Source organism: Macadamia integrifolia, unplaced genomic scaffold, assembly GCF_013358625.1.
Source record: "Macadamia integrifolia cultivar HAES 741 unplaced genomic scaffold, SCU_Mint_v3 scaffold2639, whole genome shotgun sequence".
Taxonomy (NCBI): domain Eukaryota; kingdom Viridiplantae; phylum Streptophyta; class Magnoliopsida; order Proteales; family Proteaceae; genus Macadamia; species Macadamia integrifolia.
The window spans coordinates 41,863-49,584 of record NW_024868850.1 but is presented as its reverse complement, the minus strand read 5'-3'; the positions used below and the strand labels follow the sequence as shown (position 1 = coordinate 49,584).

General features: G+C 40.9%; 1 long non-coding RNA gene across 1 annotated transcript; it reads left to right on the top strand.

Annotated features, from left to right (window-relative positions):
- Positions 1-3,953: 3,953 nt before the first annotated feature.
- Positions 3,954-7,004, top strand: LOC122066927. The gene is made up of 3 exons (XR_006136528.1): positions 3,954-4,057; positions 6,355-6,772; positions 6,880-7,004. It is a non-coding gene; the product is annotated as an uncharacterized LOC122066927 (long non-coding RNA).
- Positions 7,005-7,722: the final 718 nt, after the last annotated feature.

Here is a 7,722-nt window from a genome sequence, read left to right as displayed (position 1 = left end):
AACAGCCCGCCTGAGGGCACCCGCCTAAGAGGGCAGGCCCTCGGTCCCCACCGGTGGGCCGACCGGTGGGCTGACGGCCCGCCTAAGATGACCGACGGGCCGACCTACCCACCTGAGAGGACCGGCCCTCTAAGCAACATGCGGTTTAGGATTATCATCTTCCCGTGTTACGACTGTCACACCCAATTCACATAGAACCGAGCCAGTGACCGGGTTAACACCGGTTAACCCAACCCTGCCAGGATCATCTGATACAGTATTCCACCACAGCATACATACAGCTAAGAAAGAGTTTATCAGTTCAGCGAAAGACTTGGTTTACCTGTGAATATTCCCATAATACTTGATACCCGAATTGTGATACAATAGTTAAATACATGTGGGCCCGAAGGCATGATATTTACACAATAAAAGTATTATTCACATATCAAGTACATAAAAGAAATCATAAAAAATCAGAGTATACAGCTCGGCTCGGTATCAAAGCCTAGAGCTCAGCTCGGTATCAAAGGTTGAGCCCAGCTCAGCATCACAAGATGGAGCTCAGCTCGGCATCAAAAGTGAAGCTCAGCTCGGCATCAGAACTGCGGTCCCGCAGCACAACTCTCGCAAGAGCAATCAGTGCCATGCTCTAACTCCTCAGGGGCCCACCAGTCCTCTTCAGGGAACTCAACCGTGGGACCCAACTCGTGCTCATCTGGTTGATGACCTGTAAAATCATCTAAAAGAGGTGCACACGTGGGATGAGCTCACTAGCTCAGTAAGTGGAAAGATGGACCACACAACAGTCCATACAACAATTCACAACCATATGCACTACATACTATGCAATACATTTTAAATCACATCCCTCTAAGCAACATTACTAAGTCTTTGATTTAGTGCTACTACAACCACAGTGCACGTATACTCCGGGTACGAGCCGCGAACTCCATCCCGCGATACGCCCATTGGGCTGTCGGAGAAGGCCCACCGTGAGTACTCGAAAAAATAAAAACATGCCGACCACCGGATCTCAACATAAAATAAATGACAGAAATTAAAGGTGCTGACTCCAACAATTTAAAAGCAGTACGATTGGCCCTCTTGAATATACCACCGGGGTTGCCGACCGTCCTAATGACCCGCCGGACGTTATGTCTAACCGCCACAGTGACCCGACAACCGTAACCACTGCTTCCCCCCAAATGATAACCCAACACCTTAACCCCTATTGGGAAGGGTCGTAGCACGGGAAGATGAAAATCCTAAACCGCATGCTCCTATATGACAATAGTACGATTGCATAGTACCACCGCGTCCCATACCACGGGCCACCAATGCACTCGTTTCCAAGCCGACTACGGCATCTAGTCTATTTATGCATCGTGCACAATGATGTCAACATTCATCACATGGCTAGAACCATCACTTGGCATTTAGAAGGTAAACATAACACCCATGCATAACAATGTGAGGATGACTAATCTACATAGCATTTTTATGATGGCATGGCTAGACTAGATGTGATTAAATGAATGCCAAACAATGCCTTGAAACAAGGCCAAACGTCCTCTCCCCACTTACCTATAGTGTACAAGGACTCTCGTTCGGTACGGGTGAGATCTGGTTCGAGAAGCGTAGGATTTGGTGAACCTAACATGAGAGAGCGGGGTTAGTATTTCACCATTTTGGAATCAAGATTAACACGATCCAATGACACGATCATATTTAGAATCCTAAAAGAAGATCACACGTCCGATTTGGGTCCAATCGGACGTAAAAATCACATTCGGAGCCTCTCGGGTGGGTCGGATAGCCCACCTGTCTGACCCACCAGTCAGACCCACCGGTCTGGACCGACGGGTAGGTCGGCCCGTCGGTTGGCCTGTCGATTGGACCAGGGGGTCTGCTAGCCAGCCGGTTGTGCCCGAGGCCCTGCCCTCTCAGGCGGGTGCCCATAAGCGGGCCAGTTTGGCCCACTGGTCTTGGCAAGAAACCTACTGTTTCATCCCAAGTTCCCCCAATCTTTGGGGATTCAAATGGGGCTTTTCTAAACCCATTCTTCACACATTCAAGGTCTTATAGGTTGGTTCTAACCTAGATCTAGGTTAGATTTAAGGGATGGGAAGCCATCTTACCTTCTTTGCTCAAGAACACCTTCAAACCCCAAAAATCACTTCAAATCCACAATGCTTCTCCAACCTTATAAATACTTCTTCAAATCCTTCAAGATCAACACATAAATCATCTATTAAACCTTAGATTCATCATTTCAAGGGGGATTTACAAGATCTCAAGGAACCCTACCCAAATCAAGGGTTTTACTTGGGTATGGTGAAGGTTTAAGGAACCCAAACTTTGCTCACCTCTAAATGTAGATCTAGTGTTGAAGATCACTCTTCCGGCGTCAGAATGGGAAGATCAAGCCTTGGCACCGCTGAAATCCATCTCTCTTTCCCCTTCCTTCTCTTCTCTTCTTCTTCCCCTTTTCTTTTCTCTCTCCTCTTTACTCCTCTCACCAACGTACGAGTGTCATAAATGAAAAAAAAAAAGAAAAAGGGAAATAAATGTTATATATACTTCTTAAAATAACTAAGTATTCACATGGGTGGGTCACTCAGGTGGGTGGATGCGCCCACCTGTCCGCCCACCTGAGGGCCAAAACTTGGGATTTTGACAAAATTCGGCCCTCAGCACGAATCCCACTCTTGGCATACGATGTAATATATGTATGCACCTTAATATACGGCTACATACCTGCTTTATCCGTACATGGCCTTATGATAGGTGCATGTGCACGGCTTGGGTATTCCCGTCTCTTCTGGCACTGGCTCGAACTTACCGGGCTAGCCGGTGTTTAAGATCACCCTTGCCATCATAGTCCATAAGGAACTCGCTCTAACTCTCTCTGGTTCAGGTCCTGCATGGTTAAACCGGGTCAACTGTGAAATCAGACCGGGTTTAAGAAGTAGGGTATTACAACGACCCTTCCCAACAGGGGTTGAGTTGTTGGGTTATCACTTGGGGGGAAGCAGTGGTCGCGGTTGTCGGGTCACTATGGCGGTTAGACATACTCCCGGTTGGTCATTAGGATAGTCGGCAACCTTAGTGGTATATTCAAGAGGGCCAATCGTACTGCTTTTGAATTGCTGGAGTCAGCACCTTTACTTTCTGTCATTTACTTTTATGTTGAGAGCCGGTAGTCGGCATGCTTTACTTTTCTGAGTACTCACGGTGGGCCTTCTCCGACAGCCCTATGGGCGTATCGCAGGATGGAGTTCGCGGCTTATACCCAGAGCATATGCGCACTGTGGTTGTAGTAGCACCAAACCAAATACTTAGTAATGTTGTTTAGGTGGATGAGATTTAAAATGAATTACATAGCATATAGTGCATATGGATGTGATTGTTGTGTGGTCCTTCTTTTCACTTACTGAGCTAGTGAGCTCATCCCACGTGCGCACCTCTTTTAGATGATTTTGCGGGTCACCAGCCTGAAGATCAAGGGTCGGGCCCCATAGTTGAGTATTTCGATGAGGATTGGTGGGTCCTCTGGGAGTATGAGCACGGTACGGATTGCACGTGCAAGGGCTATGCTGCGGGACCACAGTATTGACGCCGTATAGGGTTTTACTTTTTAATTCTTTTGGTGACCCCTTTTTGTGTACTTGATACGTGAATTGTTATTCTTTTTGTGTAAATATCATGCCTGCGGGCCCACATGTATTTATCTATATATTACAATTTGGGTATCAAGTATATTGGGGGTATTTACAGGTAAATTAAGTCTTCCGCTGAACTTTTGAACGTTTATCTTAGATGTGTCTATGCTGTGGTTGGGTACTGTATCAGATGATCCTGGCAAGTTTGGGTTAATCGGAGTTAACCCAATCACCGGTCTGGTTCTGTGTGAATGGGGTGTGACACTCATGATAATCTCGACCTTCATCCTTGACCTAGAGAGCGAAGAAGCATTGAGAGGAAACCTGTGAGGGAAGCTTCATGGAGAAGAACCTGTGAGCTGAGAGGGCTTCATCGATCAACTATCTTTGTCGATTTCTCCTCAAACCCTACGGTATCTTCTTCTTCTTCGTTTATTTGATCTGATTTTCCCATTTACTGTTGTGGTTACCTTTTTTTATTTTATCATATAACCTCATCTTCTTAGTTGGAGATCGAACTGAGATTTTATTGAAATGGTCTCTAAAGTATGTTTTACAGTGAGATTTTCTTCTTCGTTTATCTTATTTGAATTTCCCATTTCAGAAAATTTTCTTAAATGGTCTCCAAATTTCTGTATTTTCTACTTTTGATTTTATGATTTTAGATGGGAAGTTTGAATCAACACTACAGAATAAATTTCTTTCTTGGTGATGGCTTTGGAGCATCCAAATTGGAGTGGATGCTATATTACTGTGAGTGGTGTTGGGGAGGAAAGAGATTTGAGAGTGGGTATTGTGGGAGAAGAAACTTCCGTGTTTTATTTTTGCCCCCCCCCCTCCCCTTCTTTTCTCTTTTCCATGAAGATGTGATCTAGAAGTCTACTCGTGCTCTCACTGTCTGAACTTATTTTAGCCATTTTTATTTAAATCTGTTTATCAATTTTTGTTCTAGAAGTCTTCTTGTATTTCAACTTCCTCTAACTATCTTAGGGTCATAATCCTCTTAATTCTCCCATGCTTTGTATCATCGAACAAGGTATAAAATTGTGCATTTCAAGTGTTCGAAAAAACTATTGAAAGAACAGAGTGTTATCATAAAATCAGTAAAGCCCTCATCAGAAATACCATTTTAGGGGCAAGTAGCCAAATTGGGACATGTTAGAGCCTATGTGATAAGAGTGCTTGGGGGATGGGAAAGAGCTAGGTGCATCCCCCCACATGGTTTCAACATAACAGAGTACAGAGTACAGGCAACAGTGAGACAATTTAAAAGAATCTGTGTCTAAATTTAGTTACTTGAGAAAATGAAAAAAAAAAGGTCACAATGAAGATCCAAGTTTTTCCCTTAGGCCTACTAAAATCTAAGGTGATGAAAGTTACATCTGTTTATTTCTCTTAATCATTAATACCATCTCTAACATAGCATGCTTGGTTTTTTGGGGGTCATAGAAAGGACCAAAGCATTTGCCAATTGCTCGGTGGACTAATATATTATGCTTGCTCTTTTATCATTTCTTGTCTTGCATGCATTTCTGAACCAAAAACCTCCATGAAAGTGGCATCCCCTTTAGAAATAAGTTACGAACATATCTCCTACCACATGTCCACACATCTACAAACAAGATCATTTCCTTGTCTTTCTAGATATGTATGAATATCTTACCACATAGTCTCATTACATCCGATGCAACCACAGATCTCTTACCACATAGTCTCATTACCTCATGCTCCATTTGGACAAGGAAGTATCTTTGCACGCTTGAAAACCCATCTTGGTATAGTACAATAACTAAGAAAAACAAGAACCATGGATGGTTCTATATCCCAAGTGGGCCTCCTAACATTTGGAAATTCTGTTCCCATGATCAATAACTCTGATTTTATTTTATAAGAGTTATTGATCCCTCAAGAAAATTCCATGGAAAAAAAAAAACTTCATCAAAACCCCAAAAGCCCCTTGATATGATTTAGTCAAAGATGGCAAGCCGATCCCTTATCTTTTGTAATGATCACCCCAGCCCAACCCTTTTCATCTCCAAAGCTTTTCTCCTCCTTATTTGGAGAACAGTAGATAGTGACTCAAGAGTTATCCATCAAAGGTCCATTGTGTGTTTCAAGTGCAGAACCAAAGCTCTTGAATTTTGATATTATGAATTCAGTCTTCCGAAATCCACATTGAAAAATTTGATATCTAGCACATCAACTAGGAAGCGCAACAGCAAGAAATCTCACTAAACTACTTTGCCTCCAATTGTGTAGGAGTTGTACTTTACTTTTCCTCCTTTGATTATTTATAGAAACTTTACTTTACTTTAATCCTAAGAAATCCATCATTTAAGATCAGTGAACTTGAGAATCAGAACTGAGTTCAAATGCAGAATAGTTACAGATGACTTAACTATGTTGTTTAAGGTAAGATCAGAATAAGCCAATTTGATAGGAATATTTCTTCTAAGATCTGGCAATGCATGACAGGCTAAGCATATTCCCCTGCAACACCAGTGACTTTCTTATGTATCCATGTGCTTCTACTTGAGCTTGTCTGTTCTTCTCTTCTTATTTATTGTATGATCCTGTTATTATCTTAACTTTAGCCTTTTAGCTAGCTGTACTTTGTTTATTAATGTGATATATTTTTTAATTATTAACCTATATGTTGAATTAATTAGTTACGATGATCAAGGTTGGACATCCTTATGGTTATTGCCAGGTTAAAGTGACTACAAGTAAGATAAGAATGATGGATACACAAGAGAAATCATCCAATCTGTCAAGGGGGAAAGAAATTGCTATGAACGAGAATGCTAGTAAAAAAAGAAAGATGGAGATTGGGAAGGAAATCGTCAAAGGGCCAGCAAATTGGACAGATGATTACAAAAAAAAATTTATTGACATCTTATTGATCAAGTACGTAAAGGGGCTAGAATAAACACTAGTTTTAGTAGAGATGCTTGGGATATCATTTTAAAGCAGTTTAATGAGTCAAAGCAAGCCAATTATGATATGCAAACAATTAAGAATTGTTATAGGGCCTTGAGAAGTGCATGGATTACATGGAAAGTATTATTGGAAAATAACAGCGGATAGGGATGGTGTCACCAATTTGAAATTCCCTCATCCTCCAGAAGGTAATTATGTAATTATTATTTTGATTATTACAAATATTATTTGATTTATTAAATATTTGATAGTTATTTTTTGGATAAATATTCACCATTATTTTACTTATGATTAGGAAAGTATTACCTTGTTGATCTTGGATTTTCAAATGTCCCCGGATACCTTGCCCCATTCAAAAATGTGTGTTACCATAAACAAGATTATAACCACAGAAGACCACAAGGGGCTAAAGAATGGTTTAATCACTCATTCTTCGTTAAGGAATACAATTGAGAGATGTTTTTGTATCTTGAAGAAATAGTTTCCCATTCTCAAGACCATGCCTTCATATCAGTTTAGGACACAAGTTGAAATGGTAATTTCCTGTGTAGCCATACACAATTTTATCAGGAAACAACAAGCAAATGATTGGTTGTTTGACAAGTATGATTGTGAAGACTTGAGTATCATTGATAATAACCATGACAATGAGGAAAATACAAGGGGTTCTGGCTTTTCGTCCTTAGTTACTACGCAACAACAACGTGCATGGGGACAAGTTAGACAAAATATTGCTGATATGATGGAACAAGATGCAAATAGGTGAAGAATGAATTTTTAAGAATGAGAATATAAATATTATACCAAACATAGTTCTCATTCTAAATCAAGAATGCATTCTAACTTAAAGGTGTTCCAAACGACGTTCTCATTCTAAGTTGAGAATGCATTCTCCATTTTGAGAATGCATCGCAAGAATGCGAACCAAACACATCCTTGAGTTTGGTTATTATCAATGATACTCCTTAGTTACTACGCAACAACAACGTGCATGGGGACAAGTTAGACAAAATATTGCTGATATGATGGAACAAGATGCAAATAGGTGAAGAATGTATTTTTAAGAATGAGAATATAAATATTATACCAAACATAGTTCTCATTCTAAATCAAGAATGCATTCTAACTTAAAGGTGTT